General features: G+C 42.6%; 1 long non-coding RNA gene across 1 annotated transcript in view; it reads left to right on the top strand.

The window, feature by feature from the left end:
- LOC116821243 (uncharacterized) overlaps window positions 1-13,508 on the top strand; it is a 61,159-nt gene extending 47,651 nt beyond the window's left edge. The window contains exon 6 of the long non-coding RNA XR_004372866.2: window positions 12,900-13,508. This is a non-coding gene — a long non-coding RNA (uncharacterized LOC116821243). The remainder of the gene's footprint in view (window positions 1-12,899) is intronic.
- Window positions 13,509-22,016: the final 8,508 nt, after the last annotated feature.

Genomic DNA, 22,016 nt, shown 5'->3' with positions numbered 1-22,016 from the left:
CCCTTGGCAGGTACCCTTTACCAATCTTCAGTATGGTAACTGTGACAGTTTGTTTGAATAAGAATCATATATTTGGTTACTTGGTATATGAGTCACCTTTTATTCAGTTTCTACAAACATTCATCTGAATGAAGTTTTGTAAAAATGTTTCGAGACAGAGAAAGTGGTGCCAATAATTGTGTGATTCTGTATTTGTATGTGAATGTCCACCAGGGTCAAATCCTGATTTCATTGAAGTCCATGGAAAAACTCCCATTGACTTCAGTGGGGTCAGGATTTCACCGAGAACTCTTCACCTGGAAATCAGCGAACTAAAACATCACCATGTAATATAGGTGGCAAAGCACACAGCGAACCCAGCAAATTACAGAGAAAAAGTACTCCAAGCAACGTTCTGATGACTAGTTTGTGAGGCAACCTGTGGGCTGAAGTATATTTGCAGGGACCATCTGTGGAATAATTTCATATAGCGGACAGTGTATCGAACTGTGTTCATGGATAACTCACAAATAGAAAACATTAGTGGACTATATAGGTCAATGCAAATAATTCACCTGAATCCAGTCTGCCCTCAGCTTCTCTTTAAATGAGGTAGTATGGCACTTACATACAGTCTCCTAACTTCCTTATGCTGTACTCCATTCAATTTAGCCCTTTCTTCCTTCAGACAGAATGAATAAATGTAGGCTCACTTTGGGTGAGTTGCGTGATAAAGCCAATCAGAAACCAAGCCATGAAGGCTGAGGGATTTTCCTGGATTGACTGTAAACACAGGAACTAAGGTTGTGTGTGTAAGAGAGCAAGGGAGAGAGGTATGGAGAGGGAAGGAGAGTGAGCAAGAGAAGCAGAGGTGAGTGTGGTCCCAGGAGGAAGCTGAAAGTCAGAGCTTCATATGAGCACAGAACTCTCTGGAAAGGCAGACTTAGACTTCTGTTTATTTCTACTGTGTTCAGGGAAACAGGACTTTGTGTGCATTCTTTGTAAGTAAATGGAATAGCACCAAAAAAATACTTGACTTGTATAGTCAGTTTCTTCTTATAGTGGAAAGAACCTGGGAAGGCCACAAATATTGGCTAACTGCTCAGGCCAAAGAAGCAAGGGGAGGGTACGGTAATAATTAATATGAGTATGCAAACTTCATGAAGGGCTTGTCTAGATTAAGGAAACTGGCATTGTTGTTAATTCATTAATATAGTTACACAGTGCAAACCCCCACTAGTTCAAATTTCCCTGATCTAGACAAGCTTAGAGGCTCCTGAGCAGTTGCTAGGGGAGATTTTCAAAAGAGTTCATCCTCACAACAGCTTGTTTTGGGCTTAATCCTATAATGTGGTGAGTACCTTGGCCCTGACCTAGCAAAGCCTTTTAGCATGTGAGTAATTTTAAACGTATGAGTAGTGTCACTGACTTTAATGGGACTATTAAGCATTGCTGGATCAGGGTCCGAATGCCCAGCACCTTATGGAACTGAGCTCTTGAAAATCTGGCCAATATATTTCAGTGCCTAAATGGGAGCTCTTGGATAGTGAGCTTTTCTGAAAATCTAGTCCTCAAATATCAACCCTCTTAGCTATTTCAGTAACGATCATTTTAGCAGAAACTTCCAGCGTATGTTTTTATCCCAGTCCTAATTACCTCTCCAGGAAGGGAATTTAACATGAAATAAACAACACATGGGCTAGTCTACTGATTGTAGAATTATTGTTTATTTGTACTGGGGTTGTACTTAGTACAAGGGTACTGGAATGGGGGGGGCAGGGGGCCATGTTCCCTCCACTTTTAAAAGTGGGAAGGCTATGCCATCTCACTTTTTATCAGCTGTAAGGGTGAGCGAGGGGGGTAGGGGGCAGGGTCTTGGGGGGAAGAGGTGGAGCAGTGACTCAGGGAGAAGGAGCAGGGCCTGGGGGGAAGGGGTGGTGCAGGAGGTGGAGCTACAGTTTAGGTGCTGGTGGCCCCCCCACTATTGGGAAGTTTCTGCCATCCCTGAATTAGTAGCCCTACTCATAGACCAGGACACCGTTGTGGTAGGCACTGCACGGACATAATATAAAGATGGTCCTTGGCAAAAGAGTTTACAATCTAATTAATTAAAAACTTCAATATTTCAATGTAGATGAAGCTGTCTCAAAATTTCAAGTTTGTTCCACTATAGTGTATCAGAATCTATGAAAAAAATGTATCATTCAGGTCTAGCTTGTCCCAGTGTACATAGGACCTTGTTGTTAGGTACCTTATACTGGTTCCCCAGGCAAAATAAACTATGCCAACAAAAGGAATATAACTGTTTGTATACACTAGGGCTTTTGCTGGCAGATGCCAGTTAGCGATGTGATTCTTTTTTTTTTTGGTCACACTCCTAACTGACATAGCTATGCCAGGAAAACTTTTAAATGTACATCAGGCCTGAAACTAATGTCTGAACTGTATGTGGTTGTTGGAGAGCCCACTTAATTTTTTCAGAAGATTCTGCGCGTTAACAAAAGCTGGTCAACAGTGAAATTTCATTTTTGCAAAAAAATGTCAGTTTCAAAATTTGTTCCCTTTTGATGTGGAACAAACCAAGACCTTTCAGATTTTTTTCAGAGAGAGAAACCGTACCCACCCGAGAATAGCCAATAACCCGAGTTGGAGCAGGGATTTGGACCTGGGTATCCCATGTGAGTACCCTAACTGCTGGACAATTGACTAGTCTGGGGAATTGGTCTCTCATTTTGACCGCAAATTCCATGCTGGACTTGAGAAACCTTCCCAATGAAAGTTTTGTTGAAACTGATATATTTCCACAAAAAGGTTCGGTTTTGACAAATCAGCATTTTCCAACAGAAAAATGTTTGTTGTCAAACAAATTCCTGACTAGTTCTAGTGTTAATTTGAGTGTCCTGGCCAAATTCCATCTTGGGTAATTTGATTATGTTTACCCTTAAATTACTTCTGAAGGTCAGTTTTTATATCATGCTAAACTAATTTGCCTAGCCATACTTCTCCTTTTCAAAGAATTCCTAGTGATCAGTTTCATCCCCGAGGTCTGTGTTTGCATAGACAAAAGCAATTCTCTTATAATTCATTTAAGCAGCTTTTCTGCTTTGAATATAATGGGCCAGATTCTGATCTCCATTATGCAGGTGTAAATCTGGAGTAGTTCCATTGACTTCAGTGTGGAGAAATAGCCCAGAGTCTAGCCCATTATGTCTTCCTTGCCTCAAGAAAAACATGCAGAGGTGACACTCTCAAAGAGTTGCTGGTAAGCAATTTTCCTTTATCATATGTAAAGGACCTGAAAGCTGAATACAGCTTGTACCAGAATCTTTCATTTCACAAACAGTATGTATCTTCTTACACCATGGAAAAACATCAATTGCTATCAGATAAAAGGATACTGATCAGTTATTTTAAAAAGAATATATTGAAAGCAAGAGTGGAAGATTGCATTTGGTTCAGCTACAGTTATTTAGATACCTAATATGCAAAAGTCATGGAGCAACTTTTATGGTGGTTTAACATTCAAAATAAGGACTCTGAATATTACTGTAGCAAAATAGCAAACATAACTGGGCAGTTTGACCAGCTTTCATTCTTATAACATTATAGATGTATTGTCTGAACTTCACTCTAGAACATCCTTTTGATTTGAGGTATCTACTTTTCAGTTATTTGTGACATCTAATGAGTGGTAGATGCTCCCATGACCTGATAGTCTCATTGGTCCATCAGAATATGGATCATGCAGACATTTTGGCATAACCCAAAACTGCTATCTTTAATATATTCTAGGCTCTTCCTTCAGTCAGTGGCAGGACAAATGCTGTCTTTGCTGCAACAATGGGTTATCAGAATGTTGAAAAAAAATTTGTCTAGTAAATGCTTCTTTTGCTTTAGTCTGGAATCACATTGTGCGTCCTTAATGTGCAGAAGTTTTATGGCCTTTACCAAGTGGTAATATTTTGTTTACCAGAATTTTTAAAAAAGCTTAAATGACTGGGAATGTGGCATTCCCTCTCAGTGCACTGTCATGTAACAACCTGAAATCTCTAATATAGTCTCAATTTGGCATCTCTAACATACATTTCTTTTTGGCATCACTTTCGCGCAGAGTATGAGTGGGTCTGATTCTCCTTTTGCTTGTATTGTTTTCACACAATGTAACTCCATTGGTTTCAGCAGTGTTGTTCCTGACTTCTGCCTGTGTGAGAGGAGAATTGGACCCAGTATCTTTATAACTTGCCCATTTTGTTATAGGATTTGCATATATAACTGAACAGATTACTGCCCTTCATCATAAAAATAAGTGCCAGCTTGTTTGATCATTCAATTCAGCTAACTAGACACATTTCAAACAACACTGGTGTGTACGCCACTGATTCAGTATTTTAAAACAGCCACAGAAATTAAATGTAAGGGATTTGAGGCCCCACAATGTTACTAAGTAAATATCCAGTGATGATAATATGTTGGATACATGAGTGCCACTGCTAACTTAATTCCATTTCAGGATACCAAGAATCACAAACACCTCTTCCCCACTTTAATTGCTGTGTTTCATTTGTTTGCTCATGTAATGCAATACTTTGGACTAGAATAGAGACTGAAAGGTCTCAAATAGTTTATTTCCTGGAACAAGCCCAGAAATGCAGGAGAGGCCCAAACACGTTGAATATTGATCGTGAACAGCAGCTAGCCTTTTGCTTTTTTAAATAACAATTTGCTGACTTTTAAAATGATTATTATGGTGCCCTTTTGAATTCCTTCTGTAGCACGAATTCTTTAGTTTGCATAAAGGAAATATTTAATGGCAGCAGGCTGCTTACTTTGGACAATGATTCACTTTTAGCATTTTAAATGAGACATTGGCTTAATAATCAGGAGATTAGTTACAATTCTGAATCATATGCTACTGGGTCTGCCAGTTGGTAGTCAGACACTAGAGCAGACATGACCGCTGGTGACTGGATTTGAAATGTCTCTCTCTGTCTGTCTTCCCCAGGCATATTAACAAAGTAAGCATGTGAGCCAGGAACTCTTTATCCTTAGGCAGCAACTCTACCAGGTGAGCCATGATAAGCTTGTCTCTTCTGGAAACTATTACAAAATGACAGTATATTGAATCTGTCAAAGTTGGGTGAACTTGTGAATACTGAAGTCCTCTATCAATATACTCTACACTCCTTGCCCTATAGTGGACTGTTCATTTCTACCTAGCCAGATCAGACCATCCTGTGTGTACATCAGTAGCCTTGTATTTTTTCTGAACAAATAAATGTATAGCTTAATTTGCATGTAATCACCTCTTGTGATGCCATTTTGTGCCCTGAGTACTAAATAAAAGTTTCTAAATCAGGAAATTCTTCAGTTGAAATTCCTGGGGAAATTTTAAGTGAGCAAAACATAATTACCCAAGGTAGAATTTGGCCAGGCCACTGAAAAAGATGCATTATACAACCACAAAGTTACTCTTGCATCTCATCCAAAAGGTAGCAGCATGGCCTTCCAGCACAGTACTCCACAGTGGGACTGTGGTATAACTTTACTCCTACCCCATTTGCTACAATCCTTTCCCTGGTGGCTTCCTTTCTTTCTTCTTTCTGCTTGCCCTGGCGACTGTTGCATCCCTTTCTTTTCCTTGGTAGCTCACTTTAATCCTGGGGGGTATGGTTGAACAAAAACAATGGAGAATATGCTGCAGAGAGAAACCCAGCATTATCCTCTAGCTCCAGTGAGAGGGTCCTATGATTTTGTAGAATAAAGATCTGAGTTCTATCTTACTGCTGCTCTGACATACCAAGAGGCAGTGGTGTGCGCATAATGGCAATAGCAGAGTCCTCTAGGTGGTAATTAATTCCTTGGGTAGGTGTGTTGACATTCTCCGAGATATACCATTTTTTGACATTGGACACATATGACCAACTGGGCAGAACAGTGGTTTTCAACCTGTGGGATGTGGACTATGTCTAGGGGGTCCTCAAAAGGTTGTCATTACCAGAGAACAGTGGTTTTTAGGGGTCCGCAATGAAAAATGTTGAAAACCACTGGGGGAGAATATACACAGAATGAGCAGCAAATATGGATTGTGCTTAGAAGTGCTGAGAGTTTGCACAGTTTGTTTCTTTTGAAAAAGGGCACTAAAAATGCACATGTGAACCTGGTAAATTAATGAGTGTATTTGTACCTAGCTTCACTCAACTTGAACGTGTGAATAGTTGTTCAAAAATATCTTGTGTGCTTTGTGCCCAGAAGCTATCATTGTAATTCATCAAGTGCCCAGACTAACCACACAGTCCAGCCAGTTGTGACAATTTAGCTCATTGTGACTGTAATATTAAAATGTGTTCTCCTGCTATGGCCTAATTTGCCTTTTTCCTTTTTTGCTGATAATGTAGCTGCACCGACACTGGGAACATAGTGTAAAAAGTTTCTATTCTTTTGGCATCTCTTATGGACAAACTGCCGGGGTCTTTGCAGCTTCAAACAGCAAATAAAATTAAAATATCGATGCCATCCTTGGCTAGATTTGTGACACAGAGATTTATTTCTTGAAAATGTGCCTGTACAAATGTCACTCAGCAGCATGAACACTTAGGCAAGATATGCTTTTTAGGTTGAATATAATTTATCAAATGAATTTAAAAATTACAAAACATGTCCTCCTCTCACTCTTACACACTCTGTCTAGAACCAGGACTTTGGGATGGTCTGAATCCTTTAATTCAGCAAACCCAGCCACCGACACTGCAAGGAAGGTCTGGTCATGAGAGATGCTGTGAACCCTCAAGAGATGCTCGGGACCTTTTAGGATTGAACCCTGAATGAGGATAAATGAAAACTAGAACTGGGTTTAATTTTAAAGATCTATTTTTCAGGGTTAGGCTACTTTTTAAAGGCATATTATTCAGGCCAGAAATATGGACATTCACAACATAATAAGCACTTCTCAGCAAGAGTAAAATGTATAATGCATTAAACATGTAATTAATTGGCATTATTAAGAGGACTGAGTTTTTTGTGGCTAAGTCACAGGAGATTCCAGGTCTGGGTACAAGTCTCTGCTCTGCCACAGACTTCCTATGGGGTGATGGATTCTTCCTAAATGTAGGGAGGTCATGAGGCCCCGCCCATGCCCTCCCTCTTCCCCCTGAGGCCCTGCCCCCAGCCAGGCCAGAAGCCAGAGCTGGGCTGGGAAGCCTGGGCCCCTCAACCCAGGGCTGCCTGGGGGCTGGGGCGGGGGGGAGACAAGTGGGGCAATTTGCCCCAGGCTCCGGGCACTGCAGGGGCCCTCTAGCCCTGGCCAAGAATCCCTTCCCTGGATACTCACCCGATGGTGGTCTGAGTCTTCGGCGGCACTTCGGCGGCGCGACCTTCACTCGCTCCAGGTCTTTGGCGGCACTTTGGCGGCAGGTCCTTCAGTGCTGCCGAAGACTTGGAGTGAGTGAAGGACTGGTGAGTACAAGTGCTGCAGCGGGTGGAGCCTTTTTTTATGCATGCTCCCGTGCTTTGCCCCAGGCCCCCTGAATCCTCTGGGCGGCCCTGCCTCCACCTGCCCAGGGTTGGGGAGGCCAAGAGCAGCCCCTGGCCACTATCCATGCCCAGGGCAGGTGGAGGGTCCACAGCTCCCCACAGCCGCCCATGTGTCTTTTACCCTGATCCTGCTCCGGCTTCTGGCCTGGACTGAGGGTGGGGCCTTGGGGCCAAAGAGCTGCAGCTGGGCAATGGTAAGAGCTATGCAGGCAACAGTGGGGAGTTGCAGACCTTCCACCTGCCCTGGGAAGGGGCAACCAGGGGGCGAGGACATCGGTCAGGGGCTGCTCTCAGGCCCCTCCCCCCGGGGCCAAGTAGAGGGTCCATGGCTCCCTCCAGCTGCCTGGGCTCCCCGGGCAGCTCTTATGTGGGCCGGGCTCCAGCTTCCAGACTGGCCGGGGGGGGGTGCAATCTCATGGGCCGAATAGGAGGGGCAGGGTGCAGGGTCTGTGGCAAAAAGTGGGTGGATCAGGCCTGTCCACTTTCAAAAGTGGGAGGGTCATGGCCCCTTGCCCTTCCCCTCCCTCTCCCCCTCTGTTCTGGCACTCCTGCTTCCTATGTGACTCAATCACTTTGTACCTGAGTTCCGTGCCAGTAAACTAGTGATAGTCGTATTTCTTTTCTGTCTGCCTGTCTTTCCACTTTGTCTGTCTTGTTTATTTATATTGTAAATTCTATGCAGCAGAAACTGTCTCTTAACATGACGGGTAAAGCCCCTAGTACAATGAAGCCCTGATCTTGGTTGAGGCCTGTAGGTGCTGCTGTAATACAAAGAACAATAATGATTGAGTCTAGGTGGAAGTAGCGATTTTTCTGAAAGTTTATCTAATCTGTCTAAACTACCCAGTCATCATAGCTATTTATATCCAGTCATATCTGAATAGCTGGTGAGATTGTTTGCAGAAGTGTGCATCAACTAGATTCCAAGCTGCTTTACAGAGAGAAGCATCAACACTTTTGTTTAAACATCAGCACTCAGTTTATGATTCATAACTATTATTAAATCAAGGTTGATACTGGCTTATTGTCTCTTTGGCCACAACTGCACTAGGAAACAGTACCCTTTTTGACACTCATTGTTGGGTACAGCTGCCTCATGGCTCCAGTCACTGTTGAAAATGGTTGTTCCACTTGGAGAAAGGGCCAGGTGAGTTCAAATCTGATTGTAAGCAAGCATGGTCAAACCCTAGTTCAAGGAGGGGTTGATAACACTATTATACAATACAATGAAGGGTGAACATGGTCGGTCCTGTCTGCACAAATGGAATAACACTTCTAACATTAGTTTTAGGTGGGACTGGGATAGGTAGCCAGACGCTAAGATAGGTAGAGGGGAAATCTGGCATCAAACACAGCAACTTTTAATTGTACACACAGACTTCCATTGGTATTGGCCTTTCACGGTGACATCACAAATAACATTACTTTTCATCAAGATGGCACAGTTGCCCTTCAGTTGGTGCCTCCATCTCTAAACTCAGAAATGCTGGGCTATAATTAAAAGTGTAACAATACCTGTCACTGTTTATTCACTGAGCTTCTTACTCCATACAATTTTGTACTGCTGGGCTGAGCTAAACTGGCACAGTTGTCCTTCAAATGCCCTTTGGATAGCATGATCTAAGATGGAAAATTAACAGGGAGCTAAATGTATTCTCCAGTACACAGGCCTAAAAAAGGAGAGAATGTTGCAAAGAAAGCAGGAAATCTGAAAAAGTCTTGATTAAATTTCCATATATGTTTGTTCTGAAGATACAGCAAGTACCAATATGAAAAAGCTATTAAAATACTCCTCCCTTGTCCCTTTTTTCTGGAATGTTGCTGATTGCAACTCCTTCCACTGAAGTTTTTCCCCTTTGAGTGCTATAATTCTGAACTGCTATAAGAGCACATATTTAATAATAATGCCAGGCAGAAAAACCCAGAATCTAAAAACACGTATATGGAGAGCCAGAGATTCTGTTGAAATAAAATTGTTAATGGATTAGAATCACAATGACACACTGTGTATGGTTTCCGTTTATTGCACCCTGATGACTTCTGAAGGAAATGGGCCAGACTCCTACAAATTCTTGCAAATGGTGAGGAAAATATTTTAATGCACAAGATAAAAAATGAGCTTTTAAGGCAGATTTAAGTGAAGCTGGGCTTCAGGATAAATAAAGTCTTTTCAAAGGCATTTGGAATCTGTTTCATCAATCAAATTACTGAGAAGTGATGATTAAGCTATGTTACATCAGATCAGGAGCAAATTTTAACCCAGTAAACTTCTTCCACAGCAAATACTAGGTCTTGAGTCACTGAATAGTCTCAATTCTGACCTTCACTGCAGGCACTTGCCTAGTCAATGACAGTGCTTTAGACAAATGTGGAAGGTGACAAGCATTTTTTTTTCTTTTCAGCTTTAGTGAATTTTGTGCTGTTGCAAGGAGCTGGGCTGATAGTAGGGTCAGGTGCACCATGGCTATTGGCAGTGCACTGCTCTACCAAGTTGCCGCCACTTGGCTGGAAGGGACTACCTGTAAGGCCTTGTGTACACTGGGAAATTGGCCGTCATAGCTATAGCAGAATAAGCTATTTCACTGTAGGTATTCTAGAATGGCTTCCAATGTGGATTCTTTTTATTCTGGAGTAAAAATGATTTTATTCTGGAATATTTACTGCACTGTGTGAGTTTATTCTACTATAGTTATGCAGGTCAGTCTACCTGTGTAGACAAGGCCTAAGGATAATAGGATAGGTCAATTTTCATGTCTTTTTCATACCTGGGATTCCATGATGAGATTACCTAACAAGAATGCTAATTTTGATTATGCTTCTGTGGTAGGGATAACTTTCCATTAGGAACTGGACTGAGAAGGCCTCCTCCTGTTATGTAAGCCACTAAACAGGTATCAGATTCAAAACTCTGTTCCTAATGAGACAGATTTTCCAAAGACATCAGCACTCTCAACTGGGGCCAGATTTTCAAAAAGAGCTGAGCTCATGTTTGGCTCAAATGAGGTGGCCAGAGTTCAGTACCCAACATCTTCTCTTATTCTCAATGGAGCTAATGTGTGCTGAGTTCTTCCCCAAATGTGACCTAAATCTACTGTTAGGTATCTTTGTGTTTAAATTAAATCTGCTCAATTACACTTCTAAGTAGGTATGCGGTACAGCTGGTCAAAAAATAGAATTTCCATTCTGTGGGAAATTATGACTTTTGAAATTTGTTTTTATTTTTAATCTGAATGAAAAGTCAAATTTCATGCATTATGGCAATTCTGAAACCATTATATTGTTTTGCTTTTGATGTCAAAATATTTTATTAAATACAATACACTAATGATTGAACTATTAAATTTAATGTTATATTTAATATAATTTAAGACAAAATGATAAAGTAGAAATGAAATATCACCTTATCAAAACAAAATGAGAAAGCTGAAATGATTCATTTTGATACTTTCCTGTCTAAAATTTTGTCTAAATTGACATCTTCCCATGAAACATTTAAATTAGGATGAAATTGTATCTTTGGACAGAAAACTGTTCCAATGAGAACTTTTTGACCAACTCCAGTATCCAGAGTCTCAATGTATCAAACATTTAAAGTGTCATATGGATTTAGGTGCCTATTATTTGGTGCCTAATTTTGAAAACAGGACCCCAGTTACAACCAACATGGACTAAATGTGAAGTGATGAAAGGCTCCCACAACAGCTCATTATTATCTGCTGAACCATCTATCCTGCAAATCAGATAATTGCTTTGGTAGGAGGAAGTAGCTACTCTTCCACATTAAGAAATACCAGCTGCAAAGGAATTATTATGATAGATATCTGTTGTCAATTCTATCCTCAAATCATGTGAATTCCAGGTAGAATTCCAGCTTGAAACAAAACTCCAGATCCAAGCAACTTAAACATTTGAGAAAGTTCAGATTCAGAGGTGGATCTGAATTTTTGTGAACTAGGTCCTTCTTTGAGTCTAGAGCATCTCCAAAGGCTGGGGCTGGGTTAATTCTAGAGCATCTCTGGCTTGCAGAAACTCTAATGCATGTTAAACTAGAATTCATTCCAGCATAGACAAGGTTTGAAAGCTTAGCGCGGTCCCACTCTCCTGAATGCAATGCCACTTCCCTCTTCCAAAGACCCAATATGTGACATCTATTTATGGTCAGGAGAAAGGGGTGTTGTGGAATTTCTGCTGCATGTTTTAGAAAGAAAGAAAGGTACTGGGAGGGCAAAAGGTTGTATGAATAAGATGGAAGATTGAGAGACAAAGACTGTGGAAGAAAAGAGGAGAAGAGAGACTTCAGGGATTGGATAAGCAGCCATACTTCTCATTATTTATTTGATCCAAATGTCAGAAATCAGTTTGGTTTGCCTCTCACTAGTTTTTTACCTGAATTGGTAATTCTTCCAGCTGTATTTCTTCTAGAAATAGTGTAACAATTTAGCCAAAACCCTGTGATTTTTTTCAGAAACCTTTTGTCTAAATGCCACTATAACCAACACAAATACATTTACCATGAGCCTGTAGCTTCCTAAATCCCATAATCTTTGCTTCTTTCTTAATGTGCACACAGACAATGATATTCTTGTTCTTACATTGACTTACTTTTCAGCTTTTATGCATTTTGAAGGCAGGGAGGGCCAAATCCTCATGCCTCTCAAGCTCGACCTCTTCACGTGTCAATGTCAAAAATTAAAATGCATGAAACTTGAATCAAAACCTCCTGTAGAATCTTCAGACCTGTATTGGACTCATAAACAAAACCATCCCTGGTACATAATGTAATTTAGAATGTTGGTATCGAATAATGTGTATTTTAGGTTGAAAGTGTTTTATGACTGAAGGCGTTACAACTTTCATTTTAATCCTAAATGAATGACTATCAAAACCAGAGTTGAAATGGAGCCAAGAACGTATCAATTTTTCAAAACACCATTTACAAGGCATATTTTTGATTTTTATTTGGTCACACGTCCCTAGATATTGTGCAAGCTGCACACTGACTTGTGATTGAAAGATCTTTGGTGAATGAGGTGGTGGGTTTTGTTTCTTCAAGCTTTTCCTTTACTGCCATTTAAGATGGAAATGGTCCCTTTCCCCATTCATTTTAATTGTCTGCTGTGAATTCAGCGGTTTTATGTTGGTACATTTGGCATAATTCCATTTTATCCTTCCTCACCATACTGGAAGTGGGCTCCAGATCAGAGACACTGAAAAGGACATGCATTAGTATCAGTCTTTTGAAAATGGGCATATTCCCAGAAGCACACAGCTGCTTCTTGATATTGCTTAACAAATTCAAAATAGCTGAATTTGTCATAGGTACAATCTTTCGGTGTCTAATAATAATGGGTGAGAAAAAATCTCTGTTGCTTTACTTTTATGTTTTACAGACATCAGGATGCATAACAGCTGTGAAATCCAAAGGATGAAAACTTTGATTTTGAAGCATGCATAACTTTGCCTAATTGCCTCTAATCCTCATCAGGAATAGTTAGCATTGTAGAAAGAAGGAGATCTTTCCATCTCTTTGAGCTTCCATCTGAGATCTCCCCAGTCATTTGAGTAGCCTGGCAGAGTCTTCTGCTATTCACTGGTAACCCAAATTCCTTCCCTTCACAATTCATAAACAATAATCTAAGGAACATTTTGTAATCTAGTGATGTCAAATGATCTCTATTGCCACACTCCCTGCTAAATACATGTTCTATGCTGGATCCATGCAGAAGCACTTTATTTTAAAAGACAATCCTTAGTTTCAGTTTCTCCATTTTGGTTGCACCCATCAGCACAAAACAATGCTATGTGTTGTGGCATGACACTGATATTCTCCACAGTGATTCTTTTATGCTTTTATAGCATGATGATATCACAGTTCCTTCATATATTTTGTTACTGTGGTACAATATTAAAACACTCATATGGCTTTTCATATGCTACTTGCTTTTTTAACCTACTGAGGATTAACCTGACTGCGTTGTCTGTAGTGAGGTCTAGTGTTTAGAAGGGGTACATCTACACTATGGGATTATTCCGATTTTACATAAACCGGTTTTGTAAAACAGATTGTATAAAGTCGAGTGCACGCAGCCACACTAAGCACATTAATTCAGCAGTGTGCGTCCATGTACCGAGGCTAGCGTCGATTTCCAGAGTGTTGCACTGTGGGTAGCTATCCCGTAGCTATCCCATAGTTCCCGCAGTCTCCCCCGCCCATTGGAATTCTGGGTTGAAATCCCAGTGCCTGATGGGGAAAAAAACATTGTCGCGGGTGGTTCTCAGTACAGCCTCCCCCCTCCCTCCGTGAAAGCAGCAGACAAACCATTTCGTTGCCTTTTTCCTGGCGAGTGACTGTACCAAACTCATAGCACAGCAGAGTCCATGGACCCTGCTCAGATCAGACTGCAATCGTGTGATGTGAACACCTTGTGATTCATCGTGCAGTCTATTAGCGTAACCAGGCCTGCAAGCCCAGTGCCGAGGAGGAGGTGGCATACGCAGAGCTTGCGATCGAGAGTCGTTGAGGACATGGACACAGACTACTTTCAAAAACTGTGGCCCCTGCACTTTGAGATCCTGCTAGTAATGGGGCAGTTCTAGCCATGAATGCCAACTTGGGGCCTGGGAATCAAGCACAGCCTTGGTGGGACGCTGTTTTGCAGTTTGGGATGATTCGCAGTGGCTCGCGAAACTTTCACATGCGTAAGGGCACTTTCATGGACTTTGACTTGGCTTCCCCTTGCCTAAATGCCAGAATACCAAGATGAGAGCAGTCCTCACAGTTGAGAAGCGATGCATAGCCTCTGAAGCTTGCACGCCAGGACAGCATACCGGTCAGTCGGGAATCAAGTGGGAATTGGAACATCTTGTGCGGGGCTGCTGTGATGCAAAGTTAGCCAAAGCCATCATTAAAGCTGCTGCTACGATAGGTTGTGACTGCATGGGAAACGTGCTCGTGCCAGTCATGTATTGGGATGTGCTTCTGCTGCGATGGCATTCCCTTTATACTGTGGGGGGGCTTAATAGATGGAACCCTATACCCTATCTTGCACTGGAGACCAGGCCACCCAGTAACAGTCATAACCCGTCAAGGGTACTTTTCAATGGTGCGGGTTGATTGCAAGTCACTGGGTGGATCACAAGGGACGTTCCCAACATCTGTGGATGGCAGTCGGGATTCTGACGCTCGCGTCTATACGACGAAACATACTCTATTTAAATGGCTGGCGAGCAAGGGGCAATCAGTAGAATAGCTTACTCCCAGACAGAAATAACAGTTGGGGATGTGAATGCCTGTTGTTCTCCTGGGGGACCCAGCCTACCCTTGACTGCCATGGCCTCATGAAGCCCTACTACCAGCAGCCTTGGACAGTGTCAGGCAGCTGTTCATACTACAGGCTGAGCAAGGTGCAGAGGTGGTAAGCATGCTGCATTTGGCTCATTTTAAAGGCGCGCTGGCACCACTTAACTTACTGCTCAGACCTCAGCCCAAACAACTCCCCATGTATTGTGCTTGCCTGTTGCCGCCACCGTCTCCGGTGAGAGTAAGGAGCCTTTATGGTCGGGGTGGGGCTGAGGCCTCACTGGCTGCTGCATTACGCACGCAGCACACCAGGGCATTAGACGAGCACCCATGAAGCGTGCGCTAGGAAGCCTTGAAAAAGAGCTTTCATCAGTGCGGCCAGGGTAGGCTGTAAACTGTATGTGTTTTTTCCCCTTGATTGAACCTGCACTATGCACTGGACTCTCCCTGCTAAGCAACCCAGCCCCTTCCGTTCTACGCTTCTTAAGGATTCCGTCCTCTCGTTAATAAATCATGTCTTCTTTTCTCTTCAACGTCACTTCTAAAGAGGGAGCGAACTGACAAGGTATTCCTGCCGCTGTGTTTGGCGGAGACTAGGCGGAAGGCAAAGGCCCACTAAAAATATTTTCAAGTACATGACAGCCTTTTGCTTGGGCTGGTCCACGGGTGGGTCGGGCGGTGACGAAGCCTTCCCCCACGCGTTCTTTACACGTCTGGGTGAGGAGGATATTGGAACATGGTGAGTGGTGAGCGGTGGTTGCACAGGGGCTCGCGGGCACTCTGTGACCTGCTGCTGCTTCCTAAGCTCCAACCAGAACGTCGGACGGATGTTCGTTTGATCCACACGGAGCCCCAGCATTGCATCCGCACCGCTTGATCTTTCCTGCTACACCTCTGATCTTCCCTCCGACCTCTCATCTCGGCGTTCTCCTCTTCAATCGTCCCTCCTATCTTACATTGGTCCCTCCTGTCCTCACTTTTCCACTGGGCGCATCTGCTATGTAATTTACCTACCACGTCCTTCCCTCCTTCAGTCGAGCTCTTCATGGCAGCTACTGTCCATGACTGTTCTGAGACTTTCGTCTCGCGTCATTTTTTCCTCTGGCCTTATCTAGATCGCTCTCGGATGGAGTAGGGCGGCTTGACAAATTTGCGTGCATGAGGAGGGAAAACAAGGGACGAGAAGTCACTTTAAAAAAGATACATTTTACAAGAACCCACTGTTGATACTCTTTCACAGTGAACAACACTATTCACCTTACATAGCACATGTGTTTCTCTACACGGTCGCATTCTTGCATCTTAATATTGAGTGCCTGTGCTTTGGTGTTACAGATTCACAGACGCAGGTCCAGGCGCAGAATTCAGCTTGCTGCAGCCATGTAACCATTGTCTTTCGGCTCTGCAGCATTCATCATACACAGTGCCTCCCTTTCCACAATACCAAGCAAACGCCTGCTCCGTGCTGCTTCTTATCACCTGTTAACCAGGAGCAGCAGAAACCACCCCCCATCCAATTCTCTCGGATGATGCTTTACCCTCCCCCCACCGCGTGGCTAGTATCATGGAACGATCCTCGCTAATCACCCTACCTTCTCCTCCCCACTGATGTTTGGTAGGCAGGGACGATCCTGCTAGCCGTTACGTGAAAAAAGCTCAGCGCCATACATCCTCTCCCCTCCCCAGCTGGCTACCTGACAGAAGGATTTCTGAAAGCAGCAACAGGCAAAAGGCCAGTAGGATATGGCCATCTTCCGTCCCCTTAATTAAAATTCCTGGAATTTCAACAGATTACATGACGATCATCACTCTCCTGCAGATAACACCGGCCGCAGATAACGAAGCGGCTGCTTGCTTGAACTGCCGCACATCACGGGACCATACGCAGCTAGGGTTGAACATCAAATGCATACCAGATTCACTTGCTACCCTGCATTGCGTGTTAAGTGTCCTCGCCATGGTCGGAATGGTCACCGGTGCCTGTGCCCGACCTTCTAGCAAGGCTTTGGGTACCTCCAGGAGAGCTTCATGGACATGTCCTGGGCAGGATTCGCTCCCCATCCGATATGTTACCAAACTTTTCCAACTAACTTACTGCTGCGCACTGCATCCCAAGTCCTCAGGGCAATTCAATCACTTACAAAACGCTATGCCTTTTAAAGCCATGTTTTGTAAATATTTACAAAGATACACTACCAGAGTCGCTTCCATGGCTTCATTGTCTGGGAACTGGCTTGTCGAGGAATTCCCCTCTGGTGTGCGAAAACAGCTCCTGGTTGTTGGAGACTGGAGTGCTGTGTGCTCTCTGCAGCTCGTTCCTCTTCCCTCCTCTTCCTCTTCCCCGTCCGCCGATTATCCGCAGATGGCTGAATTACCCACCCGCCCCGCCTCGTGCATCCATGGCCGGAGTGGGTCAGTGGATGCAGCACCCCCTAGCCTTCGGCCATTGCAGCTCAGCGAGACGCGGTGCATGTCTTTTCACCTGCCCAGATCTTCCGTTTGCTTCTCTGGTTTCTGTCAGGTTTGTCTGACGCTCCTTTAACTTCACCTCTCCTCACTGAGTCCTGGTCTGGCCTTTCTCCATCCATCAGCCTTGGAAATTCTTTTCCAATGTTTTCATCTCATCTTTCATGCGTACTGCAGCTTCTGTTAGCACAGAATCCTCTCCCCATATAGCGATCAGATCCAGTACCTCCCGTGCGTCCATGCTGGAGCTCTTTTTCAATTCTCAGGAGACTGCATCGTTACCTGTGCTGATGAGCTCTGCGTGGTCACCTGTGCTGGTGAGCTCTCCACGCTGGCCAAACAGAAAATGAAATTCAAAAGTTCGCGGGGCTTTTCCTGTCTACCTGGCCAGTGCATCGAATTCAGATTGCTGTCCAGAGCGGTCACAGTGGTGCACTGGAGGATACCGCCCGGAGGCCAATACCGTCGATTTGCGGCCACACTAAGCCTAATCCGATCTGGTAATACCCATTTCAGCGCTACTCCTGTCATCGGGGAGGAGTACAGAAACCAGTTTAAAGAGCCCTTTATATCTATATAAAGGGCCTCGTTGTGTGGACAGGTGCAGCGTTAAATCAGTTTAATGACGCTAAAATTGGTATAAACGCGTAGTGTAAACAGGCCAAGGTGATTCAGAGTTTGGATACCTGGGTTCTGTTTTTTTCCTCTTCCACAGGCTTTCTATGTGAACTTGAGCAAAACACTTTTCTTCTACATCCCTCAGTTTATCAAAAGGGTGAAGGGGATTCAGCTGCACTTGCTTACCTCATAGGGATGTTAACATGCTTAATTAATTGTTTACAAAGCACATTACACAGTGCTTCTAAACCAAAAATCTCATAGCAAAGCATCAGCCCTCCCGTGACACAAATTACAGAGCAGCAGGGAGATCTCCAAACTCCCTACTATATACTAGAAAAATAAAATGCTGACCTGAAGGGAATTTTGAGGAAACAGGGAAAATGATTCAACTGTGGACATTTATGGTCTGAACACCTGCAGCCGTCACTAATTTCAGTGGGAGCAGTGAGGGGTAAGTGTCTCTGAAAGCCAGGCCAATAAAGAATAGACCTTATAGTTTTCTGCTGCCTCTTGTGTCATTCAGAACTTTGGCTCACCTCCCCTTGTGCATCCTGGTCAACAGGTACAAGATGATCACTACATGGCCTGCCTGATCCCGCTGTGGGCCTCACAAGAGGAGGAAATTTCCTTGCACTCTCCCCACTTCTACTGTGCACCTACATAAAAGCCAGGCAGAATCTGTCTCTTATTAAGAATCTTCCCTTTTAGTACTAAAGAACTTGGCTATAGGAAAGCAAGGCTCTTCCATTGTTAGTAAAACTTCTCCTATCTTTTCACATCAGCCACCAAAACGTACAGGAGCTGGAGTCTTTGCTCCTTTTTTTAATCTTGTGAATTTTGGGTGGCTGATGAAATTTGTGGCACTTGAAGAAACCCCCCCTTAGTGATCTGAACAAAGCCACTCAATGCATTGTCCGACAGCCTTGGGGTTTGATTAACAAAACTGTTAACTTCATTTGAAATGGTCAGTGTTCTTTTAGTATTTTTTTTCTTCAGTATCCATTACTAATTACGATACTGAATCGAAGGCTATTCCCACCACTGAACAGATTAGTTTGGAGAGATGTTTTGCTTTTAGTAGTCATAACAAACTGGCATTGGTGTTTACTTTAAAGCACTGGTATGTTCAAAGAAACACGTAGTTACAGTGATAAACCAGTATCCTCACACTTTTTTAATCTGAAAAAGGAATTCAAGGGTGCAATTTTGAATGACTTAATTTATATATACAGCATATTTTCTTATCTTCCAAACAGATGACTGGTATGGCACCATTCACCGTAATTTGACAGATGGGCACTTCACATTGTGTAATGGAGCTATAGTGTGAACAACCTGTGTCAAACAACATATGTAGAGTCATTCTTTAGGGGACTGATCCTATAAGGCAATGGCTGTCAACCTTTTCAGACTACTGTACACCTTTCAGGAGTTTGATTTGTCTTGCATACCCCAAGTTTCACCTCACTTAAAAACTACTTGCTTACAGAATCAGACATAAAAATACAAATGTGTCACAGCGTACTTTTACTGAAAAATTGCTTAATTTCTCTTTTTTACCATATAATTATAAGATAAATCAATTGGAATATAAATATTATACTTACATTTCAGTATATGGTATATAGAGCAGTATAAACAAGTCATTGTCAGTATGACATTTTAGTTTGTACTGACTTTGCTAGTGCTTTTTACGTAGCCTGTTGTAAAACTAGGCAAGTATCTAGATGAGTTGATGTACCCCCTGGAAGACCTCTGAGTACCCCCAGAAGTACACATGCCCCTGGCTGAGAATCACTGCTTTAAGGGGCTGTATTTGCCTGGTAAATTGCTGAGTGCCCTTAATTCCCAGTGAAGTCAGAAACCATAGTGATGGTAAAAACTGCTATATAAACTATAGCAATAGCTAGTGTGCACTACAGTACATATTTCATGGGCCTGTAATAAATATTGTGATACTTGATCTGTAGTAAATACAATGCTACATGTGTAAGATACTTAGCGTGCAAAGATTTATGCATTTGCTGATTTTTATTCATGTGAGTAGTCCAGCTGGGCCTGATTTTCATTGCTGTATAGAGGTCGTAATGTAAATGACTATCAGACCTGTTGATTTCTGTAGGGTTGCAAACATTGTATTTCAAAAATAAGGGACTGTTTTCTTAGCACCCCAGACCCAGACCTCCTCTTGATATTATTATTCATTATCATCATCATCATCAATAAACAAATAATAGCAAAATAATAATAAGCAGTACTCACCTACATTCCCCAGGAGTATTTCTTGCTGCTTTTTGCAGCATTCAGCAACTCCCAATCTTGTTGTACAGAGATGAGGAAATATGGGATATCCCTTGTAATAAGGGACTGTTGGAAACCCTCGTAGCACAAATAATCCTGTTGTTTTTGCAAAAATGCTATTGTAAAATAAAGTAATTTATTTGTAGCATTGTTAATATAGTAAATTAAACTGATGGTAAATTACGGGACAAAAGTTCATTAATATTGAGTAAAACGTGACCAGCAAAGGAATTTTTTTAATTGTAGGGTTTTTTTTACTTCTTTATGCTGTAGAAAGAGACCTGAAAGGGTTTTTTGTTTTTTAAACCCTACAGAAATATCAGAAATGCCAAGTTTAGTCTTCCTTAATTTTGATCAAGGATCTCTGTTACATCTTCATTGAATTGGTGTCGGTTTTGAATCTTTAACAGCTATCATATTTCAACCAAGAGTTCTTCTGTCACTGGAGTTCAATAGGTGATTACTAGTGATTTTTAGGTTCCCAACTAGATATGCCTTATAGAGGCCTGATTTTTAGAGGCAAGGTGCTCAGTGCCTTTTGTAAATCATTTCTCCTTATGGTAACTCAAGTTTGGCAGTCAAGATCACTGGTCAATTTTGAAAATCTTGGTAAAACAGCTTTAGATAATCTGAATAAAAATCTCTTCATTTGCTCTCTTTTTCAGTCTCTTGCCTCTTATATTCTACTTTCTCAAGTGTTCCAGTCACTATAGAATGTTGTGGTGTAGAAAAGACTTGAATTCTGAATGTGTTTGTTTAAAAACAAACAACCCCTTTCTCCGCATTCCCCACCAAAAAAACAAACCAAAAAACCCCCCTCTTTTTTTGATTAAAAAAAAAAAATCCTTGTAGGTCTTCTGTGTATAGAATAAAGTAGTAATACATCCATTTTCCCTCCCTTTGTGGGTCACCTTTTAGAGTCAAAACATTCTGTTACTTTGGGAAAAGATCCTTAATTGAATATAGTTTGTTCAAAAACTATCTTTAGAAATCCAAAAATTCATGGTTAATATTTCCTAAACCATCTTGACTCTGCAGCCCTATCACTGCAGCCAACTCTCCATGTTCCTCTCAGGGCAGGTCTACACTACAGCCCAAGTCGATCTAACTTAGATCACTCAGGGGTGTGAAAAAGTCCCCCCCTCCCTGAGTGATTCAAGTTTTGTGCTGTCCACACAGGCGCTATGTTGGTGGGAGACACTGTCCCGCCAGCATGGCTGCCGCTTTTCATCAAGGTAGTTATGCCGACGGGAGAATGCTCTCCTATTGGCATAGTGCGTCTTCACCAGATGTGCTACAGCAGCGCAGTTGCATTGGTGCAGCTGAGGCTATGTAGCACTGCAGTGTAGACTTGCCCTAAGTGAATCCTTTGTATATACTTTGAAAAAGAATATATGACTTGACTGAGTTCATGAGACTCAGGATTAGGGCTGGCTCCAGCGTTTTTACCGCCCCAAGCAGCAAGAAAAGAAAAAGAAAAAAGAAAAGCCGTGATTGGTGGCACTTTGGCGGCATCTCCACTGGTGCCACCTCTTCATTCTTCAGCAATTCGGCGGCAGGTCCTTCCCTCCGAGAGGGCACTGAGGGACCCGCTGCCTAATTGCCACTGCAGAGCCGGATGTGCCACCCCTTTCCATTGGCTGCCCCAGGCACCTGCTTGCTGAGCTGGTGCATGGAGCCAGCCCTGCTCATGATGGTGGCTTGCAAGGCTGCTGTATTTATGTAGTTTGAAGGTGGAAGGTAGTAAATGTGTATTCTAGTGTATTGGTTATATGATTATTTACGTCTCTGATACCAAGTGTGAACCTTTGCCACCACA

This window comes from Chelonoidis abingdonii, chromosome 2 (genome assembly GCF_003597395.2).
Source record: "Chelonoidis abingdonii isolate Lonesome George chromosome 2, CheloAbing_2.0, whole genome shotgun sequence".
Lineage (NCBI taxonomy): Eukaryota > Metazoa > Chordata > Testudines > Testudinidae > Chelonoidis > Chelonoidis abingdonii.
This window is presented reverse-complemented; position numbering and strand designations above follow the sequence as displayed.